The 25,454-nt window shown below is 55.0% G+C and overlaps 1 protein-coding gene across 1 annotated transcript in view; it reads left to right on the forward strand.

The window, feature by feature from the left end:
* EFNB1 (ephrin B1) overlaps positions 1-25,454 on the forward strand; it is a 55,962-nt gene that overhangs the window by 8,567 nt on the left and 21,941 nt on the right. The window lies entirely within an intron of this gene.

Here is a 25,454-nt window from a genome sequence, read left to right on the forward strand (position 1 = left end):
GAAGGTGGCTAGCAGCCTGCAGGGCGAGGCTGCTCGTCCAACGGTGGTGGGGGTATGTTGGCATCTCTGCAGCCGGGGAGCTTTGACTCCCCTTGCCTGCCGAGTTCCTGGTGATCTCCCAGCTGTCTCAGGGGCTGTGAGCAAACAGGGGTGAGCTCCCATCCCTCTGGAGAAAGTCCACCCTGTCTTGCCTCATCTCGGCACATGTAGGCACTTCAGCATCCTCAGCTCTACAGCTCGTGTCTGCTATATACAGGCACGTCAAGCCTCTAACTGCTTAGAGAGAGGCTTAGGAAAGAGTCCAGAGGAACGACATAATAATTATTGTATTACAAATTGTTTCCTTTAATGGGTCCTGTCGGATCGCTCAGTCTGCAGAACACATTGTGCCTTCCCCCCAGCCCCTTTCCACTGCTCCAGCTTCCCTTGCAAACCTGGCCCTGCTGGAAAATTCCTCCTGCCGACGAGCTGAGGTGGTGGGGTGAGGAACTGGGGGGCTGTGTGAGGACCCCCCAGCAAGGCGAGGGGAGAATGAGGTGGCCCCATCTCCACAGAGGGGTCTTCTCCCTGTGGGTGGGTGGTGGGCCCTTCCCCATCCCATGCTTCGGAGCGTGACATCACCCTGGACTTCACTCATCCCGCAGGCTTTTGTGCTGGTGGCACCTCCAGCTGCGATGCTCAGAGCTCAAGGGCACCTTACTCACTGGTCAAAAACTTCTTGCCCTGCCCGCACCGGTGCCGCAGGCAGAGCAGGACGGGCAGAGCGTGGTTCCTGCCCTTCCCTGGCGTTCTGGGGCTTGCGTTGGTGGCAGACGGCTCCCAGGCAGCTTTCTGGCAGCTCTCGCCCCCCGAGGGCCGTGGGGTGTAAGGAGAGGAGCCAGGAGCGGCAGCAGCAGCGGGGTTTTTTTTGTGGCCCCCAAAGAATAAACGTGTTGGAATTAGGCAGCAGGTTTCGTTTCTTCAAGGCCGAGCAGCAAATATGTTTTAAATTTGGCAGCCGGCAGCGGGGAGAGCGGGTGGGAGAAATTTTCCAGGTATTGCGTTACACTTTCCCCTACAAGGGCTCTGCTTTGGGGCTGGGGATTAGGAGGAGGAGAGGAGGGGGCGCCCCGGGCGCGGGGATGGCTGGGGGCTGCAGACCCCCTTCCCCGGCAGCGCCGGGTGCCGCCGCCGCGCTCCGGCCGGGCCGCGCCGCTCGCTGACTCAGAGCTGGGCTGCGGGGGCCGGCCGGGATTAAGTTTTGGGATTCCTCCCTCTGGGTGCGATGGGAAATTTCCACCTGGCCGTGGGCACCGCCCCGCTCCCCGGCTTGCCAGGCTTGGCCTTGCCCTCCTCCCCTCCTCTGATGTCTATAATAAATGCTTCATGCGAGAGCGAGCCTGGGATCCACTCCCAGCACGGAACTGGGGCTGGGCCAATTAGGCAATTATTTGAGGAGAAGAAGTTAGAATAAAAAATAATCATTCTTCAGTTGTGTGGGGGTTTTCTTGGTTAGGGGAAGGCCTGGCCAATGCATCAGCCAGCAGCTGCTCTCCGGTGGGGTGAGCTGGGTGGGGGGGCTCTGCGTGGCCCCTGCTGTGGTGGCCTCTGCTTGCAGTTGCTGAGCCCCCTCCCACCCCGAGTTCCCTTCATGTTGGCAGGATGGGGATTTGCCCCTGGAAGCAAGAAGGAATTGAGGGCTTGGTATCTTGTGCTGCCTGTCCCAAACCCCCTGCCACTCAACTGTCCCTCTCCCCTGCATGTCCCTCATCTCTGGTGGCCCAGGAGCAACCCTTCCAGAGCTGGCACTGGTGCATCCTATTGTTCCCAACTTCCTTCCCAGCAGGAGGAGGATGAGATGCTTCTCCAAGAGGTGGGGAAGGGCTGTTGGGGGATGGCAGAGCCCCTTTCCCTCTCAGTGGGTAGAGCCACAGTGCTCCACGGTTTGGAGGCCTGGCCAGGATAGGGTTTTGAGGAGGTGCAAAGGGCTGGAGGTGGCTGGGATTTCCCTTTCAACTCTTTTTGGGTTTAAATCTGATTTATTCTGTTTTTTTGGTAGCACATCCACGCTGCCTCCTTCCCCTGCACCCTCGTTAGCAGGAGCTAATTGCTGAAATAATTGCTGACAAGGCAGCAGAGGAGGAAGAGGAGGATCCATTGTGTGGCCCCTCTGAGCCTTCTCCCACTTCTCCATCTTGCACCACCACAGCTTTGTGCTCCATAGTGTTGCTCCAGCAGAACTTCTTTTCCATGGTTTCTTTCCTCGTTTCACTTGCCCACAGGGAAACTTGTTGGGAACGGAGGAAAACCTGCCTGTGGCATGTTGGGGTTGACAGCGTTGGCTCAGCTGCTTGCTCCCATCCTGCTGGCAGTGGGTGCCAGGGCTTGGGTCTGTGGGGGCCAACCTGATGAGGGGCACAGCCCTGATGGTTTTGGGGCCTGACAAATGGTGGTGCAGAGGCCAGTCTGTTGGCTTTGTGTCTTGGGCTTTTCCCCTTGTGTTCCTTAGCAGAATTCACCTTTGATCCCAAAAGGATGGGGAGAGGATGGCACCCTGGGGTATTGGTGTCCTCCCAGGGACAATCCCACATAGCTGGCATGAGGTGGGTCCCACACGAGTCCATTCCCAGGACCAAATCCCGATCCCAGGGAGCTTCACCGCTTGGCAATGCTTTTGATCTCTGCCCTGCCTCGCTTAGCGATGGGTGCTGCTTCCCTAATTACCCTCTTCACGTGGGGCTGTGCTGGTTGTTTGTGCTTACCCTGGTCTGTCTCCCAGGAAAAAAAAAAATGAAATCCCCTTGGCAGGGTGTGTGCAGGGTGGGGGAGCACAGCATGCTTTCCCAGAGCAGGCAGGAATCCGACTGCGCTCTCCGGATAGCCCTGGGTGCTCCCACCCACGGCAGGCGCTTTCATGCTCCTCGGCTGGTTTCATAACATCCAGGAGAGGCACGAAAGTCTTCCAAAACCACCTCCCTTCACTGTGTGTGGAGCCTGTGGGCTCAAGGTGGTGCCTCCCTTCCAAGGTGCAAACCAGTTGGTGGAGCTGGGGGGGTGCTGGTGGTACTGCCTGGCTGGGAGGGCACCGGTGCCTGCTCAGTGTCCCTTCTCAGCTAGGGTTTATTGCTCTTGGTGCCCGATACATGTTGTATCTGGGCACGCTGAGGGACAGGGGCAGCGTGGGAGAAAGAAAGCAGGGACTGCTCTTGCTGTCCCCAGCCTGGGGAGGGGGTATCTGGAGTTGGGTAAGGGCAGTGAGATCCTCCTGGCTCCTGCTCTCCCATGCAAGGCATTTCCTCCACCTTTTTCATGTTTGGGGATGGAGATATGTGGGTTGAGGATGGAAATGTGTGGATTAAGGATGGAGGCACTTGAGTTGGGGATGTAAATGTGTGGGTTGGGGATAAAGGCACATGGACCTTCCCACAGAGCTCCCAGAAGTTCCACCATGCTGGTAAAGAAGTTGGGAGAAGAAATTGTGGGACATCAAACTTGCAAGTAAAGCATTAATGTGCTGTGGCTTCATAGCAGTGCACAGAAGGAGCAGAGTAGTTTTGTATTGCTTGTCTGAGAGCACTTTCTCCTGCAAGTACCTGCAGATGTCCATCCCCAGTGTGCCCAATTCGCCCCACGTGCCTCTGACCTGGCAGGAAAGACCTTGCCCACTCTGTGCCCTCTTGATCAACCTTCTGCTGCCACCCCCTTGCCAGCCAGTGGGACAAGAGTCCCTTTCCTGGTTTATTCAAGAGATTTGCTGATGGTACAAGTGGTTTCCTTACAGGAGGCTGAGGAGTGGGTGGCAGGCACAGGAGTGGTGGGACAATGCCTCCCAGATGCTGCTGGTTCTGTGTGTGTTCCAGTTGGCAAACCCAAGGAGTCAGCCCTAAAACTGGCTCTGGCCTGAGCAGTTCTGAACAGCTCAGACAATGATAGCTCTGGATTTTGTCCTGTGTGGATGTAGGAGCTGGGGCTCTTCTGGTTCTGCCAACCCCTGAGCTAGGACTTTAGGGGATGTGGTGAGTACTGCAGGACCAGGGATGCAGTCCAGAACTGGCATTGCTGGATACCGTTGTGCATGGACCTCTCTTGGATCCTATGCTGGAGGAGCCTGCCCGGCTGTCACCGCGCTGGGATTATTTTGCTGCACAAAACAGGTGTTTTGGCATCTGGGCTTTTCTACATTGTTCTTAGCAATGCTATTAATGATTGCTTGTTGGTATCAGTGATTATTTGTTATTATCAACGATCATTTGTTGGCATTGCCACCGAACGCCGCAGACCTCTGGCTGGCAGCGTGTGTTGTCTGCGCAGCGAGACCTCGCCAAGCGTTTGGCGCTCGGGTTCCGGCGCTGCACGAGTTGTGGAAGGCAGCAAATGGTGGCTTGTTTGGATCAACTTCCCTGAAGGTAGAGATTCTTGAAGGGCTTCTCTGCTGACCTTCTCCTTAATTACTGCTCTGCAGTGCCGGGAGGACCGGCTGAAAGGGAGTAATGAAGCGTTGTCAGCCCGGCCGGGGCCCCGCGCGGAGAACGCAGGCTGCTGGGGATGTGGCCCGGCCTCTCTGCCTGTCTTTATCCAGCTCCTTCCCTGGAGCTTCAACTCCTAAGACCTATTTTAAGGTTATGGTTCTGACCTTGATTTGCCACAATGGGTGTGGACATGGCATTTTCCCTGGCTGCAACAGAGGTAAATCTTTGCTGATGGGGAAGGTGGAGGGGGGAGAAGGAAGAGCAAAATGGCTTCTTGGCACGTTGGACACAGGTTTCATTTGCCTGCAGTTTTAGCTCCAGACAAAGCTCAGTGGGAAGGAGATGAGAAAATGTGAATGGAGGGAAATTCACCCCTCCTGTGGTATTTGTAGTGCTTCTGAAGGTGAGAGTTGGGTCACTTTGCCCAACACCAGCTCAGCAATTCCACCTTGTCCCCGGAGAGCGTCTGAAGTCACACAGGGAGAAATAATGCTGGGGGTTAAAAATAGAAGCTGACAATAGGAAGGGAGGACTGGAAAAGCTCCGTGTCAGGGGAGGTGGACAGAGCCCCAGCCAAAGGCGTCAGGATTGTGCAGTGCTAGAGCTGGGCTTTAATGGGTTAGACTGGAATTAAACCTCCTTTCTGCTTCTCATAACCTGGAGTGGGTTTCACTCCCGGGCTTGGATGTCAATCAAGCAACCTTGGGGAAAGTGCTTCTTGTTTTTAAGAGTCTTGCAAAAGTTTATTGGAGAGGATGCGGTGCTGTCGGGGCCAGGGCCGGGGGAAAGCAGCTCCTCAAATCCCAAATGCCTGGAGACAGCAGGTGGGGCACGGCCTCGACAGGGGAGTGCCTGGCACTGGGTGGAAATGGCACTTGTAGGACTGATCTGGAGGCAAATGGACTTAAACTCAATCCACTTCATCGTGCAGTGTGCTCAAAGTACTTTGCTGGGGTGTGCCAGTGCCACCAGCCCTGCTGCTTGCTGGGAGCAGGGCGTGCAGGACACTGCTTGGCCAAGAACGGGGGCTGAGGGGAGGCTGCTGACTGGTGCAGGGCAGTGAATTCTGCAACCTTTGCCCAAGGCTTTTCTTAGAGCTCATTGAAACCATCTCTGGTTACCGGAGCCTGACCAGAAATCTGGGCAGCAGGGGAGGCTGGGGCAGCCCAAGTTCCTTGTCCCCGCAGTGGGGACACGGCCAGCGCTGTCCCCTGCCGGCTCCCTGGGGCAGCTGCCAAGCAGTGACCGGGAGGAGAGGAGGTCACAGCTCCTGCTGGAGCGGGACCAGCAGCGATTCCGGCTTCTCCCTTAGTTTAAAGCCTTTTCCTTTCTCTCCCTTTTCCTTTGGCTCTGGCAGGCGGCTAGGGCCTCGCCACCGCACGGGATGCTGCAAGCACAATGGGGCTGCGAGGTGGGGCCGGAGGGTGGAAGGAGATGAAAGGGGAAAAGTAAAACTGAAGCATGTCTGGAAGGGCATTTTGATGTAAATGGGACTTTTTAATCGACTTGGAGAGACACTGGCAGAAAGGGCACTGGCCCCCTTCAGTGTGCTGAGCTCCAGGCTGAGCTCTTTCATTTCCCTTCCTTGGCAAAAGGGCACTTTTCCATCTCCTGGTGGCTGCACCCATGGTTCCTGGGCTTCCTCCCCATCACCACCCGTGTCCTGGTGTGGAGCAGCCTCATTTCTCAATGAAATTGAACAAGCAGAGTCCTGTTCAAAATGTGAAAGTAGTAACTGAACCTTGGCAAAGGGAGGTGGCTTCTCCTAGTCCAAGGGGGCAGACAATGGGTGGCCAGGAGAGCATGGCCACATCCCCCCTTCCTCCCCTCAAACCTTCCCCTTCTCTGGGAGGCCACGTATTTGATCTGCTCTCCATTTTGGTCACAACCCTTGTCCTTGGCGCTGTCAGGCAACTTTCCCGTGTTTGAGGAGAGGTGACCTTGCTGTGAGTCATCTCCCTTCCTTTCTCTGCTCTTCCTTCTTCTAAGAGAGCACTTGGGAAAAGGAAGCAGAATATTCATCCAGGAAGCAAAAATACAACACACACAGGCATTTAGATTAACAAAAAGCATCTCCATTATGGTGGTTGCTGCTGCTTGGGCAAGATGGAGGCTACAGGTGGCTGCTGGAGGTGGGGAGCCAGGGCTGCTCCTGTAGTCCTGTCCTGCCTAGTGGTGGGGGGTTCAGAATGTTCCTTGTGTGAATGTGCTCTGAGGGGTGTCCCTGGTCCTGCCTGGTGGCAGGGGGGCTTGAAATGCTCCCCATGGCAATTGGCCTTGGGATCCCTGGGCCTGCCAGGTGGTGCAGGGCTAGAGGATGCTCCTCGTGTGCATCAAGGGCAGCCAGGAGCCCTTGGGGGAGTCAGTGGTCTCCTATTCCCTTCCTGTGTGTTTCTGCTTGGCAGCTTCCGACCCTGCCAAGGGGAGAGGAGGAGAAATGAGGGCAGAGCTGCTCCCTGGAGAGAAGTCTGACAGGTCGGGGGGCTGGGAGGGGAGAAGCAGGAAGGTCGGTTGGAGCTGGCGTCCGCGTCCCTGAGCCGTCGCAGGCGATGGGTAGCCCGAGAGGAGGCCTTGTCACTTCTCATCTCGGTGTTGTCGGCTGAGCCCCTGGCTGAGCTCACGTCCTCCCTGCTGCCACGTTTGCCTTCCTTGACTTGTTGTCTTTGCACACCGAGCTGTCAGCAGTCCGAAAAATTTACTGCCGGCATAAAACCATCAGAAAAAGCCAACTGCTGGCGGGTGGGAACGGCAAGGGGGTGGCAGGGAGGCTTGCTTCTCCCTCTGACAGAGTCCTGAGTCAGTCCTTTAATCCCCCATCTAGGTTTATGGTCATCTTTATTGAAATGTTGGGCTCTGTGAAGAGCTGCCATGTATGACCATCATAAAGCAGGAGTTATGGGGGCCTGGAATTGCCTTGATGGGCCAAGTGTCTGCAGGAAGCGCCTTTAAAATCCCTAACTGGGATTTATTGGCCGTTGTGGCTGAAACTGTCAGTAGAAAATAAAATAATCAGCCTGGGACTTCCCCCCTCACCTTATTTGGTATTTGACTCTTTCCACATATTCTTAAATCATTTCATGTCTTGCCTGCCTGCTTAATGCCTTTCAAACTGTGGTGTGAGGAAGGGCGTCCAGCCCTGGTTGGTGCTGGGCACCTCAGATCCCATCCTGGGTTAGGAGCAGGTCCTGTCCTGTTCCCACCCTCTCCTGCCTCCCTCTTCTCATCATGCTGGGCAAGGTGAACTTCTGGTTAGTGTACTGTGGTTTGTGGTGGTCATGGGCACGTGAAGGTGGTGGACATGAGGAAGATGGAGCAACGTGCCTGCCTGGAGGAGGCATCTCAGCTGGCTTCTTGCCCTGGGTCCTGTGAAGAACAAGTGCATTTTGGGGTTATTTTAGTGGTGTTAAAGGTGTAAGTAACAGGAAGCACAAGTTGTGGAAAAGTCTTCTCCTTGGGTCAGTTGGGGAAGGAGGCAAAGAAGCTCTTTTGTGTCCACCATGGTCTCTGTTGCTGGCCCAGTGCTGGGTACAGAGATTGTCCTCCTTCTCCTTGCTGCCTCTGGGGAGTGGAGGCTGCCAGGACCTTTGTCACCCAAACTATCAATTTCCATCATGTTACAGCAGAACAGAGCCTGGAGCACAAGGCCAACAGCACATTTTTTTGTGAGACAGCTCATCTGTGCCAGCTCCGTGGAGGAGCCTGAGCTGCAATCTGGGTAGAGCGGGCAATGAGCCCCAGTGTGCCCAGAGCCCTTGCTCCATGTCACAGCAAACCTCAGTGCCCTGCAGCTTCTTCATGTGGATGACCTTGGGGTTGAATCTTTGTTTTTTCTGGGTTTTGGATAAGGTAAACTGACCCAGCTTGGGTTTTCTGACCCCCTCCCCCCATTTATTCCTTTTGTTTTCCTCTTTTCTTTCCACTCTTTGAATCACTTCTGTGCTTGCTTTCTGTCGCTCCTCACCTGTGTCTGATGTGGGTTGTGGATGCCCAGTATCACTCCTGGTATTTCCCTGCTTATGGGTGCAGGATGAGGCCTTCTTGTGGCCTTTCAATCCTTAAAGGGGCCAATAAGAAAGCTGGGGACAGACTTTTGGGCAGGGCCTGTTGTGACAGGGCAGAGGGTGATGGTTTTGAGCTGAAGGAGGGAGGGTTAGACTAGACAGAAGGAAGAATTCTTCACCATGAGAGAGGTGAAACATTGTCCCAGGTTGCTCAGAGAGGTGGTAGATGCCCCATCCCTGGAGACATTCCAGGTGAGGTTGTCTGAGGCTCTGAGCAACCTGCTCCAGTTACAGATGTCCCTGCTGACCGCAGGAGGGTTGGATTAGAGGACCTTTCAGGCCCCCTCCAACCCAAACCATTCCGCGATTCAAAAACTCCGACCCTTCCCCATTCTCTCCAGCTGCTGATTTGCTCTTCACTACCCTGCAGCCACAAGCAGGGGTCCCAAGATAGCCTGGAACAGTCTCCTTGGGTTGATCAATATCTCTGTTTCCATCTTGTTTAACAAATACCCTCTTTAATGGCAAAGCTTTTCCTTAAGCTTCTTCCTCTTATCACGTTTCATCACGTTGTGGGGTGGGGGATGGAGGGGGGTGGACACACACGCACACACACACACACTTCTAAAAGTGTCTCTTGTAAAATGCCACTTTTGAGCCAGGTTTTAAAAATGGAAATTCTCCTTCATTTTTTTTCCTTCCCCCCCCTCCTTAAATCCAGCAGCAGGATATAAATGACTCAACTAAAATTAGATTAATCCTAATAAGAATGTCAGTTATCATTTCTGAATACATTAAAGTTCTTCTTCTTCTTCTTCTTCTTCTATTTTTTTTTTCCCCTTTCCTTTCCCTGAGTTTTTACATGCCTCTTTAGCTATAATTGCTGGTGTAATTTCTCCCATAGACATGGTGTGTCCTCATGGTTGACAGAAATCCTTAATGCGGTGTCGACACCGCGGCAAGTTCCAAATTAGTGCGGCGCAGTCGCTGCAAAACGTTTTGAACTCTCTCCTTAATAAGTTAAAAGGAAAGGGGAGGGGAGGGGGGGGAGAAAGGGGAAAAAAATAAAAAGAGGAGTAAAAAAAACACAACACACCACCTTAAATGCAAAGCAAGGCTAAAATGCTGTTAGCTCAGCGGAGTGAAGCAGGAGAGCCAAGGCTGGAGGCCTTCGGAGGGGCCTGTCGTGAGCTGTGACGGGGAGGGAGAAAGGGAAGGGGAACTGAGGTTCCTGCAGGGCAGGACTGGGGTGGTTCCCAGCCTTGCTTGGGATGGTTTTTAAGGTGAATAACCCTCCCCCTCTTTGTGGTGGATGCCCTGAAATCTTCGCTGCCTGCACGTGTGCAAGGTGGGTGGTGGAGCCCCATTTGCTTCTGCAGCTCTGGTTGCTTCAAGTGCTGGTGCTCCATGTTGGGTTGTGGGTTTGCAGGCGTCGCGCCACCCAACTTCTGCCGCAGTGGGTGTCCTCCCAGCAGCCTGAACCCCCCCAGCTCCGCAGGGTGTGCAGCTTGGAGGGTGCTGATGGGAGTCAGAGGGGGACAATAAGCTCCCCAATATACAATGAAAGGGTTGGTGGCATGGTGGGGATGTGTCCCCATCCCAGTGGCGTGGCGTGTGGTGGGGCGAGGACCGCAGCCGGGAATGCCGGAGCTAGTGGGATTTTGGGGCAGGGCTCAGGGGAGTCACATCTGGCAGCACATGGGGGAGGAAGTGGTTGGAGAGAGACTTTGGTCTCCTCTGCGGCATCTCCTCAGCTCGCTTCCATGCGTGTGGGTGGCATGACAGAGGTTCTCACTGCGGGGGAGGGCAGGATGGGGAACGCTCCCAGTCCGCGGGCAACTGGGAACTGGAGCGGCGGCCAGGGTGGCCGGGGAGCTGGGTGGCAAGCTGGGTGCTCCCCTCCTCTTCCCCAGGCCTGAGGGCTGGTTTATTTTTAGGTTTAAAACCCAAGCTTTTCTTAGTGCTTTGTTAATGCTCCAGCCATGTGCCCTGGCACAGTCTGGGGACATCCCTGGGGAAAGGGCTGGAGAGCAGCACCGGTGCCCAGATCTCTGGGCCTGACAGCATCTCTGACACCTGAGAGCACAACCGGCTCTCTGGTTCCTTCTTCTGCTCTCACAGCAGGAGGTTGAACGTTTTGTTAGAGTTCAGCCCTACATGTATCTGGCCTAAAAATAAAAGCAAGTATGAGCCAGATCTTGTTCAGCAGGAGGAGAGGTTTAAACCTGACACTCCTGCGACGTGCTGGCTTCTCTCCCAGCCCCTCTCTCTCGCTGCTCCTCTGCTGACCAGCCCTGAACTGGGTGAACTGGGAGCAGTGGAGAGAGAGCACAGGGAACCCCCAGGCTCTTCTGGTGGTGAAGCCTTTAGGAGTCGCTTTCCCTTTGCCATGGGCTCTAGAAAATAGAGGGGTTTGTGTCTGAACAGGACCCCTCAGTAGAGGGGGGATACGGGCAGTGCCAGGAAGAGGATTTGGGGAGAAAGGGGCAATTTTCTTCTTCATTCAGTGGCATTCTTGGGAGTAGATCCTGCCAGCAGAGTTGGGTCCAGCTCTGGACTCCTCAGCACGGGAGAGACATGGACCCGTTGGGAGTGGGTCCAGAGGAAACTGCAGAAATGATCCGAGGTCTGGAACACCTCTGCTGTGAGGCCTGGCTGAGAGAGTTCGAGTTGTTCAGTGTGGGGGGAGGAGGCTCCAGGGAGACCTTCTGGTGGCCCTTCAGTGCTTAAAAGGGCTGTAAGAAAGCTGGGCACAGGCTTTTTAGCAGGGCCTGTTGTGACAGGACACAGGGTGATGGTTTTAAACTAAAAGAGGGAGATTTAGACTGGATAGAAGAGAGAACTTTTTTGTGCTGACAATGGTGAGACCCTGGCTCAGGTTGCCCAGAGAGATGGTAGATGTTCTGTCCCTGGAACCATTCCAGGGAAGGTTCTTTGGGGCTCTGAGCAACCTGATCTAGATGTCCCTGCTGAGTGCAGCAGGGGTTGGACTAGAAGACTTGTAAAGGTCTCTTTCCATCCAAACCATGCCATGAAGATACTTTGGCAAGTGAGGGGCAGTTTTCTTCTCCACTGAGTGAGTTCTAGGAGATAAAGACTGCATTCATGCTTTCTTCTGAAGCTTGTTCCCCATGCTTTGGTGATCACTCACAGTTTGTGTGCAGGAGGAAGAGAGGGTCAAGGGGGGTAAGAGGGGAAAAAAAGAAGTGATCTTTTGAGGTCCTATGACTCATCTTGAGCTTTTTCTCCTAGTCCTAAACCAGAGCCATCCACCCCCACGGTGTGGGGCCTAAGGTCCCGTACAGCCCAGCGCAGCGTGGTGGTGGTAGGGCTGACTCAGAGGTGAGGAACACACTGGGTGACCTGGTTGCTGGGGCAGTTCCTGTATGGCTGTTGGGGTGGCTGCACACATGCACTTTGTTATAGTGGGGTGGTTAAGGAAAAGTCTTAATGAGTTACGAGGCAGGCTGCAGTCGGGCGAGTTCCCGGTAAATGACATGAGGGCTGAGGGCTGGGGATTTGCAGCTGCCTGGGAAGATGGCACTTCCAGACCCAGCTGGAATGCCAGAACTCGTCTGGCCACATCTGGGAGCTGGGAGATCAAAGGCCAGGCGTTGAGTCATGGCGGCGTGGTGAGGGGTGACGCTGCTCCCCCGGGACCAAGGGGCTGGCACCCAGCACCGGCCCAGCTGGCGAAACCCGGGGGACCTGTTGGGGCAGGGCAGGGCATCCTGCGGCCGAGCTGTGGGTAACCATCCACAGGGATTTTTCCCCCCCCCCTTTCTCTTCTTCCTGCCCAGTTCCTAATGTTGGGATTAATCCTTCAAACCACAGGATTGCTTCCCCACGGTGAGCCAGAGCTCTTGCAAATTGGGTGGGTGTATGGGGACCATCACCCAGCCCTCAGTGATATCTCCAGGGATGGAGACTCAACCTCAGCACACCATAGAGGGCTTCCTGGGTGGCAGGGGAAGGGGTTTCCCAGAGACCTGAATGAAACCAGGAAGTCCCCACTGCTGCAGTTTCTCCCCAGGGCATCCGTGGGCTTTATTTTGGTGGAAGTCCTCAGAAAAAAATAGTTGAGGTTGGTTGCTGCTCCTCCTTGCTTTGGAGGTTGGCAAAGTGTGAAACAGGGAGCTGAGGAGAACTGGGGACCCCTCCTTGTACCCCTGGGGATGCAGCACTTGGTGTTGCCTGCGTTGGAGTGCAGGAACATGCCCATTTGTGGTCCCATGGCAGGGTGACTGGTTTTGGGGCTTCCAGCTGCAAATTGAGTTTGTGGGGTGCAGAGTTGGGTACTGGAGTGCAGGGAGGAGGGGGCTTCCTCTTGCCTAAAGACTAACCACAGGCTTAGGAACTTCATCTCCTGGCTGTTTGCTTTTAGTTACTCATTTTTCCAACTGAGCTGGAAAAGTGAGAGGTGGGAAGCAGGGGGCAGGAAGGGGGGGAAATGCTTGAGGAAATGCTGGTGCTGGTGTCAGGTCTGGTGGGCTGAGCACCCTCAGCTGCCCTCCCTTGTGCCCCCCGCCAGCCCTGCATTGTGGGTTTGCCTCCTTTATGTCCTGGCTGGGGATTCATCTGCATGACAATGAGCAGGGCTTGTCCAGGAGGTCTTGATCTTGGGTTCCTTGGGCATATTCCTACCGCTTTCCCTTCCAACTGGGCGCTCAGCCGCCGCCGTGTCCCCTGCCAAAGTAATTCTTTGCTTTGGAACCGGGAGCTGAAGTCTTCTCCATTTTACTCCGGAGGGGTCAGGGAGGGAGTGGGAACCCCGCTGATCCAACCTTGTTCCCTTTTAACCTTCTTCTCTCCCCGCTCCCGGCCCCCTGCTCTCCGGATGAGCGAGGCTGCAGCCAGGGCAGGGTCGGCCAAACCGGATCGAAGCCGAGGAACACCCGGGGAACCGGAGCGGCTTCCGCTGGATCCTTGACGATCTGCAGCACCCCGCTCGGGGGCTGGCTTCGTGCCGCTTGGGTGCGTTCTGCAGTGCCTGCTGGCGTGCGGGGCTCCGCTCCTTGCTGCTTTCTTCCTTCCTTGGAGGATTTTGATGGGGTTTGGGGAGATGGCGGCCACAGCATCCAGCTGCCAACATCTGGCCGGGCAGCCAGGACCCACAGTGTGGGCAGGCAGAAGGTGAGCGCTCGCTGCCAGCACCTCAGTCCCGCGCCCCCTCCCCCCCCCCCATCCCAAACCCTGAGCCTCATTGTCTCACTTCTCTCTCCATTCCTACGCCAATTAAAGAGCCGTGTTGCCATTCATGGCCCTTATGGTTTTGTTCAGTTGTCTGTCAGCTCTTGTCAAGCCCTGTCCCCTTCCCCTCCCCCGGTTTTCAGAGACAAAACCCCCGACAAACCCCGCTTTCAATCCCCTCTTACCTCACTCCCAGCGTGGGGCCCCATTGACGGGGGATGCCGGCGGCGGCGGCGGGGAGACCGCTCCCCATGCCGCCTTTGTGGGCTGCCGGCAGCCCGCCCCCCCGGGCCCCCAGCCTCCCTGCTTCTTGCCAGCATTCATTAGATAACTGGGCTGGGCTTTATTTCTCCGAAGGGACCCGCAGGACGCAGGGTGAAAATGTGGCTTCCCCCCCACTTTTGTTTTCTAGTTCCATCACTGGCAGAGTTCCTCATTGTGCTGAAAAATGATGAGTTTTCAGGGTGCGCCCTGTGAGGAGACCCCCCAGTGCTCCTTATTCCACCCAGACTGTGTCTGCACCCCGGGATGGTGGGGACAGGAGCTGGGGGGTCCCCCGAGCTGCACGTCACTGGCTGCGGCGAGCGCTGCAGGTGGCAGCAGCCGCCTGCGCCAGCGCTCTGGCCCCAATTAAATCTCCTCCAAGCTCCATCAATTAGCAGCTCTTTTTGTTCCTCCCCCCCCCTCTTAGAAGCATTTCGGTTAGGAGAAACTTTTAAGATCGAGTCTAGCTTTGCAGGGGTTGGATTAACATGGCTTGTCTGTGTGGTTTGGGTGCAACACGAGAGGTGCTGCGCAGAGGTGGGGAGATGGAGCAGCACATGGCTGCTCTCATCAGCGCCTGGCCTCTTGCAAGGGCTGTGAGCCTTCCTCCTGTTTGGGTCAGCAGCCATCCCCTCAAGTGGTCCTCCTCGTCCTCAGGGTGTTGGGATGGTCGGCAGCCATCCCCTTAACTGGTTGGGGAGCGCTGTGAGGCAACCAGGCTGGGTCAACAAAGAGGGCAAAGGCAAACCTTCACCCTTTTGTGGGTGCTTCCTTTTGTCAGGACTGGGAGGTTCCCCTCTCATCCCCCACGGCCCCTGTGTGTTGTCTCTAGCTTTGGAGGAGGCAGTGAGCACCTGGGCAGGGTGCTGGAGAGGTAAATTGAAGCCCTGAGTTTGCCATCCTGAGCAAGGGGGTGTAGGAAGAGTGGGGGGCATCGGGCAGCTCAAGGGCTGGCCTTGGCACTGTGGCAGCCTGCACTGGTGGGTTCTGTGGTGGCTTTGCTATCATTGGTATATGTTCTGGCACATGTGGGACAAAACCTGAAGCCACCCAAAATCTGCTGGGTGTTTGTGGGTGGCTGATGGGCCACAGTCAGGATGAGGTGGCTGGAAATGCAGACCTGCTGGTAGAGCTTTACTTGGGCTTCCTGCCCAGCTGGCTGCTTTGCTGTCCACCCGTGGTGTGGATCTCCATCACCTCTTCTCCTTGGGCCCGGTGGGCGGTCTGGCACCGGGCTGCTCTCGGGTGGCCATGTGCTTTCGCCACGCTGTAATTACCAGGACGGCTCAGGGAGAAAGCTCTTCCCGCAGCCCTGAGTCACCGGGGCCAGCCCTGGCTGCCGGCGGCTGTGCGGCTGGCGATGTCTGGTGGCCGCTGCTGGCCATGGGTGCTGAGGTGTGGCCAGCGCTGGGGCTGCCACTTGGAATCATAGGATTGTTAGGGTTGGAAGGGACCTCAAGGATCATCCAGTTCCAACCCCTCTGCCATGGGCAGGGACACCTCACACTAGAGCAGGTTGCTCACAGCCACATTCAGCCTGGCTGCAAAAGCCTCCAGGGATGAGGCTTCCAACACCTCCCTGGGCAACCTGTGCCAGTGTCTCATCACCCTCATGGTGAAGAATTTCTTCCTAACATCCAATCTGAATCTACCCATGTTGATTTTTTTTTCCCATTCCCCCTAGTCCTATCATTACCTGACACCCTAATAAGTTCCTCCCCACCTTTCTTGTAGGCCCCCTTCAGATACTTGAGCTTGGACACCTCTTTCTGGGCAGAGAGGAGTGGTTTGGTTTCATTTTCCCCTTGGAGCTGGCCTTCCCTTGCTTTCCACTGAATTTGAACCCTGCCTTGACCATGACCTGAAGTCAGCCACAGTGCAGAGCTTACTGTGGTGCCTGCCACTGGGTGGGGGGGACACCCGCTGGAGAATCTCTTCATCTCCAAACGTGGCATCCCTGGCACCTGGGAAGGTCACATTTGGGGTGGGTTGGGTGTTTTTTACCAGCCTGTGCCGAGCCTCACAGCTGGCGTTAAAGCAACAAAGGGGTTTGGGGGAGCAGGGGAGGTGGAAAATGGCATCCCCTGTGCTGAGGGGGGCTGGGGGGTCGGGGTGCTGGTTGCCATGACGACCCCGTTTCTGCCTCACTGGTGCAGCGTGTAAATCCGTTTGGAAACGAGAAGGGCCTTTTGTCTTTGGGAGGGCTGAATGGGCCTCATTAAACCTGAGATGGGGGGGAAGGGGTCGTAGAGTGTGTCTGGGAGCTGGACGGGATGGCCCCATGGGGTGGCTGTTGGGGGCTAAGGGGGGTGGTGGGGAGCTGTGGTGGGGCTGGAAGATGGTGTGGTGAGTGGCTTAACATAACTTGCTGAGCAGAGGGGGCCAAGGAAGTGAAGGAGATCAGAGACTGCTGTCAGAGCTACCTGAAATCGTTGGGCTCGCTGCTGACCACCTCAGCTCTGAGAGGACACAGCAGAAATAGAAGAGGTCTGTGGAAGGGCAAGGAAAATAATTATCCACAGATTAGCAGGGGGAATAAAAAGATGGAAGGCTCTTTCTAAGGAGGCTAAGAATAGAAGAGCACATAAAAGAGGCAGGATCTAAAAGCAGGGGATTCGTGTGGCTCCTGTTTGCCCTCCCTCGTGGTGAGGAATAGCTCCTCTGAACCAGGGAGAAGGTGACAGACAGAGATGGGAGGCAGAGCAGGCAACCACCTTCTTCCAAGTTCTGATTAATTTCCTTCCATGAGATGTCTTTGTTCCCAATAATTTAATGAGAGTCAGAAAGGAGAAAGGATCCTGGGCCTCCAGGCTCTGGCACTGCTCTGGGAAGGGGCTGTGGATGCTGCTGGTGTGCTGGGACAGTGCTGGGATGAGGTGGATGTTGGTTTAATCCTCTCAGCTCTTCAGAGAAGTGAGTTGGGTGCTGGCTGCTGTGGGGCTGCCTGAGAAGCCCCACTGATCATGAAATCACAGAATGGTTTGGGTGGGAAGGGACCTTTAGAGGTCCTCTAGTCCAACAGCTCTGCAGTGAACAGGGACATCTTCGACTAGGTCAGGTTGCACAGAGCCTTGTCCAACCTGACTTGGGATGTTTCCAGGTGTGGGACATCTACCACCTTTCTAGGCAACTTGGGCCAGTGTCTCCCCACCTTGATGTGCCAGTGTCTGTGGGCAGCCCTGCCAGGGAGTCACCAGGAAAACTTGCCCTGTCCCCATGAAGTGGGCTATTGGATGTTCTTGCTGAGGACCATGCCGTTGTCCCCGTCTGATGGTGCTGTTTCACCTCAGCCACAGTGCTAGCAAGGCTCTGCCCAAGCAAGCAGCCACCATTTGCTCCCAACCCCTTGGTATCTCTTGCTTGGTGACAGTGCAGCCTTGGGCAAGCTCAGAGGTGGTTGGATGTCACTGGAGGAGCTCTGATGGCTGGAGCATGACCTGGTTTTGTTGCATCAAGAGGCCTGGAGGACTCCACTGGTTGCAGGACTGATTTCTTCTAGCTGGTGGCCATGTGCCCTGGGCAGACAGAGTCCCTTGTGCCTGTGGATTGGTGCAAGTAAGGAGGAGGCAGAGGCAGGCAGGTGCTTGGTTTTGCGTGCAGTTGGGCTTTGGCAAAGCTCTGAGAGGCTTCGGTAGCATTTTCCAGGGGCGCACACCCAGTTGGTTTTTCTGCTGCATCTGCTTAGCTTGAAGAGCTATTTCTTGTCCCTATCCTGAGGTGGCTCCCAGCTGTGGTGGCTCACAGGAGCTGTGGTCCTGCTGGTAGGGCCACTATGCTCTGTTGTGTGGAGGGCTTTGTCAAGATGGCCTTCAGCTGCCCAGGCAGCAGGAGAACACCACAACCGCAGGCTGGAAAACACTGTTTGCACCTTGGTTATTGCTGCCCTCCTCTTGCAGGGCCTCACTCTGCCAGACATCAGCAGCCTTCCCTGCCAGGAGTGGATGCCCTCCTTGTAAGATGGGGTTATTTTTGGATTTCTTTGAAGAAAACAGCATTCAGCATGTGTCATCTTGTATGTGTGTCAGCATTAATGCTGCAGAGCATCTACTCCGAGGAGGAGATGGTTGCTAGATGTTGTTCTGCTTCCTGCAAAGGCTGAAATAGGGTGAAGTTCAGTGTCTCTTGGGTGTGAGGGAAGGTGATTCAGGGGGCTGGAACACCTCTCTTTAAAAGGCCAGGCTGAGGGAGCTGTGGTTGTTCAGCCTGGAGAAGAGAAGGCTCTGGGGAGACCTAATAGCAGCCTGCCAGTGCCTGAGGGGTGCTACAAGAAGGCTGCAGAGGGACTATATCCAAAGGTCTCCAGTGACAGGATGAGGGACAATGGCTTGAAATTAGAGAAGAGGAGATTTAGACTGGGTGTTAGGAACAAGTTCTGCACCATGAGGGTAGTGGAACACTGGAACAGGTTGCCCAGGGAGGTAGTTGAGGCCTCACCCCTGGAGCTATTCAAAGTCAGGCTGGACAAGGCTCTGAGCAGGCTGCTCTAGTGGAGGATGTCCCTGCTGAGTGCAGGGGGTTGGACTAGATGACCTTTGGAGGTCCTTTCCAACCCAGACCCTTCTATGACACCCCAAAGATTTTAGAATTCACATGGTGTGAGGAGTGCTGTGGAGATTGCTTCATGGTCCTTCAACTCATGCTTAACAAAAACTCTGTTCAGGTGGTTTACTGGTCATGTTCTCCCCCAGGAAGAGTTGAAGGACTCCTAGGGTGTTGGTAAAGGTGCCAGATACCTATCTGCAGGGTTTGCAGCTATTGCTGTTAATGTTTTAGCTCATCCCTGGTTAACCATGACCCATTCTACTAGCCTGTACATGCCCACGGGGAGAAGAGAGCCTGCATGGTGTGTGGAGGAGGAGAGGAATCGTGCCCAACATTTACCCTGAGCTTGTTCTGACCAAATGTCCATGGTTTTCCTTCTCACCCCATGTTCCTGTGGTGGTAGCAGTGGTGGGATGGAGCAGGTCACTGTCTGTGGTGCCTGTTGGGGTCTGCTGAACCAGAGCTTCTTGGTGTGGGTAGTGTCATGTGAGCCAGCTCAGGAAGCTGGGGACTCGTGATCTGGGAGACAGTCTGCTGAGAGCCTCACCACCCTCCCACACAGCTGCTCCTCCTTAAACCTGAGGTGGGAGCTTCTCAGGTACCACCTCTCTGCCTGTGGTTGCACCAGCAGTCCCAGTAATTCCCTGTGTGGCTTGGGCTCCTGCCTAGGACATGAGGGCTGTGATCCCTTCTTGGACTCCAGGCAGTCCTGCTGTGTATTTCAAGGGATTTTCATCTTTAATCACCCCATTCCTCTTCCTCTCCTAGCAAAGCTGAGGTTCAGCAAGGCCAAGTGCAAGGTTCTGCACCTGGGTCAGGACAAACCCTGGTATCCACACAGGCTAGGGGATGAAGAGCAGCCCTGTGGAGAAGGACTTGGGGGTGCTGGTGAGTGAAAAGCTGGACATGAGCTGGCAATGTGCACTCACAGCCCAGAAACCAACCCTCTCCTGGGCTGCATCCCCAGCAGTGTGGGCAGCAGGTCCTCTGCTCTGCTGAGACCCCACCTGCAGTACTGGGTCCAGCTCTGGAGTCCTCAGCACAGGAGAGACATGGACCTGTTGGAATGGGTCCAGAGAAGGCCCCAGCAGTGGTCTAAAGGTTGGAGCCTCTCTGCAGTGAGGCCAGGCTGAGAGAGTTGGGATTGTTCATCCTGGAGAAGAGAAGGCTTCAGAGAGACCTTCTGGTGGCCTTTCAGTACTTAAAGGAGCCTGTAAGAAAGCTGGGGACAGACTGCTGAGCAGGGCCTGTTGTGACAGCACAAGGGGTGATGGGTTTGAACTAATAGAGGGAGATTCAGAACAAGGCATTTGTGGTGTTGAGACACTGTTGCAGGTTGCTCAGAGAGGTGATAAATGCCTCAGCCCTGGAGTTATTCCTGGTCAGGTCGGATGGGGCTTGGAGCAACCTGCTCTGGTTGTAAGATGTCCCTGTTGCCTGCAGGGGGATGGACTAGATGAGCTTTGGAAGCCCTTTCCATCCCAAAACATTCTATGACTCGATGAAACCAGCTCTGTGCTGCCAGGGCAGCCGCCTCTGACCCCAGGCACTGGCTGAGCCCCAGCCTTTCCAGCAGCTCCCACTTGTAGCCTCCAGGTCAGTCCATCAGGCGCCACTGGAACTTCATGGAACTGTGAGGGGAGATTATCCCTCTGTGCTGATGGGAAGGGGTTTTGCCTGATCCAAAAAGTGTTGGGTGGGGGGTGGTCCCTGGCAGTGGCCTCCCAACTCAGGGCAGTGGGGAGGCTGCTCTTTAATCCCAGCTCTCTGCTCCAGCATCCCGGCATCCCGCTGCCAACAGAGCTCCCCTTGTTTACCCAACGTGGAGGAGTCGGTTTACAAGGCTCACAAATACCCTTTTCACCTTTCCCAGCAGAAAACACCTCCTGAAACAATGAGGAAATTGGATGCTGCCACCTGATCGCTCCCAAAGAACCTGCTGGGCCGGGAGCTGGGGGGCCAGGGGCTGGGGGCCGGGATGGCTGCTAGCTGGGGATGCCTCTGGGATGCTTCTCAGTGGCCAGCGTTGGCTCTGTGGGTGGGCAGCGACAGGTACCACCCAAAAATCACCTTGAGGTGCTTGAAGTGATGAAGCTGGTGATAGCTGGAGTGGAGAGAAGCACTCTGCCCCTGGCAGGCACAAATATTTTGCTTTTAAACTTTAATGGCTGTGGTTAATCTTTCCCAGCACCTTTGACACCAGAAGGAGGCATGCTGAGATGTCACCTGCGAGCTGCTACTTTGTGATGGTACCGGTGCTAAAGAAATAAAGCTGGAGTCACCATCTTCCTCCCAAGTGGTGGGAGAGGTAGAGGAGGATGTTGGGTTTTTTTAAGGAGATAGAATGGTTTGGGTGGGAAGGGGCCTTCAAAGGTCATCTAGTCCACCCCTCATACAGTCAGCAGGGGCATCTTCAACTAGAGCAGGTTGTTCAGAGCCCCAGACAGCCTGTCCTGGAATGTTTCCAGGCACAGTGTCTCACCACCCTCCCTTCTATCTATTCTAAATCTCTGTCTTTTAAATCAAACCCATCACCCCTTGCCCTGTCACAGTAGGCCCTGCTAAAAAGTCTGCCCCCAGCTTTCTTACAGGCCTCTGTAAGTACTGAAAGGCCACAAGAAGGTCTCCTTCTCTTCTCCAGGCTGAACAACCCTGACTGTCTCAGACTGTCCTCACAGCAGAGGGCTTCCAGCCTTTGCATCATTACTCTGCCCTGCTCCAACAGGTCCATGTCTCTCCTGTGCTGAGGACTCCAGAGCTGGACCCAGCACTGCAGGTGGGGTCTCAGCAGAGCCAAGGGGCAGAATCCCCTCCCTCAACCTGCTGGCCGCATGGGGAGACCCCACTGGGTGCCGTGGTTGATTGTTGTGGTGCTGGGTGTCTGCTTATGGCCTCCTGTGGCAGAGCTCTGGCACACACCATGCAGAATTAACCCCAAAGTCACTGGGATCTTGTTGGTGGGGCACATCCCCCTCCTGCTGAGCTGGTGCAGATGATGGGTAGGGGACTGCCTGTGTCCTGACTGTGAGCAGACTTTTCACGTCCCTGCTGCTCTGGACCCACGTTTGGGTTGTCTAACACATCCCAGCGTGGATCATCGTGCAGGTGTCAGTCCTGGTTTCAGTGCTGAGGTGGAGTTTTGATACTGATTTTTTCTTTCCCTCCCCACCTTAAAGGAGGGACATCAAACTGTGAAGTATGGAGAAGGCAGCAGGAGGCAGGGGACAGGCTCTGCTCGCTTGCTCCCTGGGATAGGACAAGGAGCAATGGATGTAAGCTGCAGCACAGGAGGCTCCACCTCAACACAAGGGGGAACTTCTTTACTGTAAGGCTCACAGAGCACTGGAACAGGCTGCCCAGAGAGGTTGTGGAGTCTTCTTCTCTGGAGACTTTCAAGGCTTATCTGGATGTGTTCCTCTGTGACCTGAACTGGATTCTATGGTCCTGCTCTGGCAGGGGGCTGGACTCAATCTCTTTGGGTCCCTTCCAACCCCTGACATGCTGTGATCCCCCTCCCCTCCCTAAATTACAGCTGGTGCTCTGAGGTCATGATGAATTTCCCTATTAATTTAAAAGGAGACCTGCTCATTTTTTAACTCAGTTAAGATAAATTCAGAGACATGTCCTTGTAAAGAGCAGTCAGGAGTCTCATTTCTCTTTGCCTTCAATGATCTTCCCGAAGTTAAATGTCTCATCACACAAGAGACACAAGTTGCTCTAAGGCCTTGTTCAGGCAGCTCCTGACAAGTTTTGGGAGGGAATTTGAGCTTGTTTTTCTCTCCTTTTCTTGTGATAAATGTTGCCTTTTTACCTCCTGCAGTTTAAAGGAGGATTTCTCAGAGAACTTGGCCTCTCACATCACAGCAGCTGTTGTTGGTCTTCCTTTGGATGGTCATCAAGGTGTCGCTTGCCACGAAACAGAACTTTTGGGGGGGCAAAAAGTGATCTTTGTGTGTGGTTAAGAGGTCAAGGAGCAGTGAGAGGATACAACTTCAGGGTTGTATCTCTGTGGTGCCCAGCCTCTCAGCTGCTTTTGGAGGAGAGAGGAGGACACTGAGGGGGAAATAGAGGAGCTAAAATGAGTGAAGTTGGAGGACAAAGGCTAAAATGTGTGTGGGTGGGAATGGCTGTGGCTGGTGGGGAGCAGAAGTTGGGAGGAGCACCCCAAAACCAAGCAATGAAGGTCTGTGTGTGCTGGCTGGTAGCTCTTGTCTTGCTTTTGATGTTTGTGTGGGAGAGCTGGAAGATGTTCCTGGGCTGATTCCCAGGAAGGAGCCACGTGCTTCTGAAGAACTGAGAGGATTTAGTTTTCTCTTTGAGGCAAAGGACCCAAACCCAGGTGATCTTTCTGGAGTTTCTGGGGCGCAGTGATGCCGGCAGGATGTGGTGCTGGGGCGTTCTTAGCTCTTCTGACTGTTTTCCGGTCTCTCCCTTGGTTAAAAATCATCATGCCTGGGTCCCAGTGGGCCATGCCGTTGGCACAGGCTGCTGTGGCATGGGCTGGTCGGTTTGCAGGTGTTGGCCAAGGAGGTGTGATAGGTCCTGCTGGTATGGAGATGGGAGGTGGATAGGAGCCGCCTTCTCCTGCTCTGCCATTGCAAGACATCTGCATGACTTGTTTGTGGCTTCCTGTTTGGCATCTTCTGGACAGGAGGGAGCTGGCAGGGGCTGGAGGAGGGAATTTGAGTCACTGGGGAGCCCTGTGCCAGAAAGCCTCTGACTCAGGCCAGTGGTGGAGAAAGGGGTGTGGGATCCAGCCGCTGCCTGCCGGGGTGGGAAGCCCTGTGCGAGCGTGCAAGTGTTCACTTGTGCTGCATGTCTGCGGCCTGGGCTGGGGCTCCTTTGCATCTCCTCCTGCATGGCTCCTGGCATTGCGTCAGGGCTGCAGCTGTGGGTGGGGGAAGGAGCCCCTATCGCTCCCAAGGCTTTGGCTTGCTGGCCAAGGGCCAACTGACCTACTTGGTAGCATTTGGGCAAAGAGAAGCTCACCTGCTGAGGGAGCTGGGAATGAGAAGGGATCTTCTCAAGGCTCATCAATAGCTGAAGGGTGAGGATCTAGAGGATGGGGCCAGATACCTTTCAGTGGTGCCCAGCAACAAGGCAAATGGCAGTAGGGCACAAACTGGACCTCAGGAGGCTCTATCTGAACATGAGGAGAAACTTCTCTGGAGAGATTCCAAACCTGCCTGGACATTGTGATCGTGGGCAACCTGCTGTGGGTGATCCTGCTTTAGCAGAGACTTTGGACTAGATGATCTCCAAAGGTCCCTTCCAGCCCTCATCATACTGGGATTCTGTGGAGCTGGGCTCTGCTGTGGCACAGGGAGGTTAGAGTAGATAATCCACTTGAATTCATGTCCAGTGTTGAGGGAAGCATGGGTGAAGGGCACTTCACCTGCTCTCCCTGTGCCTTGAATCATAGAATCAATGAGCTTGGAAGAGACCTCAAAGATCATCAAGTCCAACCTGTCACCTCATGACTACTAAACCATGGCACCAAGTGCCACATCCAGTCCCCTCTTGAACACCGCCAGGGATGGTGACTCCACCACCTCCCTGGGCAGCACATTCCAATGGCCAACAACTCTCTCTGGGAAGAACTTTCTCCTCACCTCCAGCCTAAACTTCCCCTGGCACAGCTGATGTCTGTCTGTCTGTCTGTCTTGTCTTTGCTGCTCCTCCTGCTTTTACTGCTGGCACCAAGCTCCAGAGCCCTTGCCAAGGTCATTGGGGTGTGCATGGGCTCCAGCTCCTGCCTCCTCCCAGCCAAGCTGGGAGGATGTGGATCTGCTGAAGCTTCCAGAGCCTGAGCTGCTCAGGAGCTGGTTTCAGCTCCTTGACTTCTTGCGAAGACTTGTAGCAGAGCCATGAAGCAGGTTGGGCTTGATTTGATCTTCCTTCCATGGTGTCTGCAGCCCTGGCCAGGGCAGCTGGCTGGTGGGAGATGGTGAGGGGCCATCTCTGGATCCAGCTGCTGGGATGAGATGAGGCAGGGCCTGGCCACGGTGGGGAAGGGAGGGCTGTGGATGTGCAGCCTGCCGAAGCACGCGCTTTGGCCGTCGCCGTGCCCCAGTGACGTGAGGGAGTTGCAGCAGAGATAACTTTGCAGGAACATCCATTCCCACCTTATCTTCCATCAAGAATGCCTCATGTTTGCCTACATCGAAGTAGCTGATCTGCTGCTTCCCTCCTTGATACCCTAATCCTCTACTTCACGCTTAAAAAAATGAAGAAATGAGTTTCAGAGGCTTGCTGCTCAGTAACGAAATCTGAGTGGTAATTAGCAGCATCTCTCCTTCCTTCCCTTCCCTGTGCCCTGCCTTCCAGCCCCAAATAGCTTTCCTTTCTCCTTGCTCCTCTCCATCCGGTCCTCCCACACTCCTGGGCACGCCGTTGAGCCTGGCATGGGAGAAGCTGTCCTGCAGGATGCCTCCCTCCCTCCCTTCCATTTAAGGGCAGGAATTCCTCGGGGAGCTGGGGTGTGGACGGGTTCCCTCCCCACGCCCTGCTCTCAGGACTTCTCCCCGTTCCTGATTATCACCTCTCCCTGCAGGAAGCTCTTTGCCTGGCCTTTGGGCAGAGCTGTGGTGTCTCCAGCCCTTTTGTGTTCCCTTTTGGGGGCTGGGCTGGGGTCTGGGGAGGGTGCTCACCCCTGCTGTGGATGAGGAGTAGAACTAAGCCAAACAAGGCTCTGTTTGGGTCGTTGGGATCCTGAGTTGCCTCTTTGCACATGCAGTGATGGTGAAGGAAGAGGAGGACTTCATTTTGGTGTCAAAAAGCGTCTTGTGGAGAGAAAGCATGAAATAAATGGTGTGAAAGAGAGGCTCTGCATGGGGTGGGACAGGTTGGCATGGTCCTTGCTTGCCTATTCTTGAGCTGTTAACCATGAGATAGCAATATGCCCTTCTGCCTTCTGGCCAATGGTGTCTTGGGTTATGTTAAGAAGAGTGTGACCAGAAGGTTGAGGGAAGTGCTCCTTCCCCCTCTACTCTGCCCTAGTAAGGCCACA

Source organism: Dryobates pubescens, chromosome 18 (genome assembly GCF_014839835.1).
Source record: "Dryobates pubescens isolate bDryPub1 chromosome 18, bDryPub1.pri, whole genome shotgun sequence".
Classification (NCBI taxonomy): Eukaryota; Metazoa; Chordata; class Aves; order Piciformes; family Picidae; genus Dryobates; species Dryobates pubescens.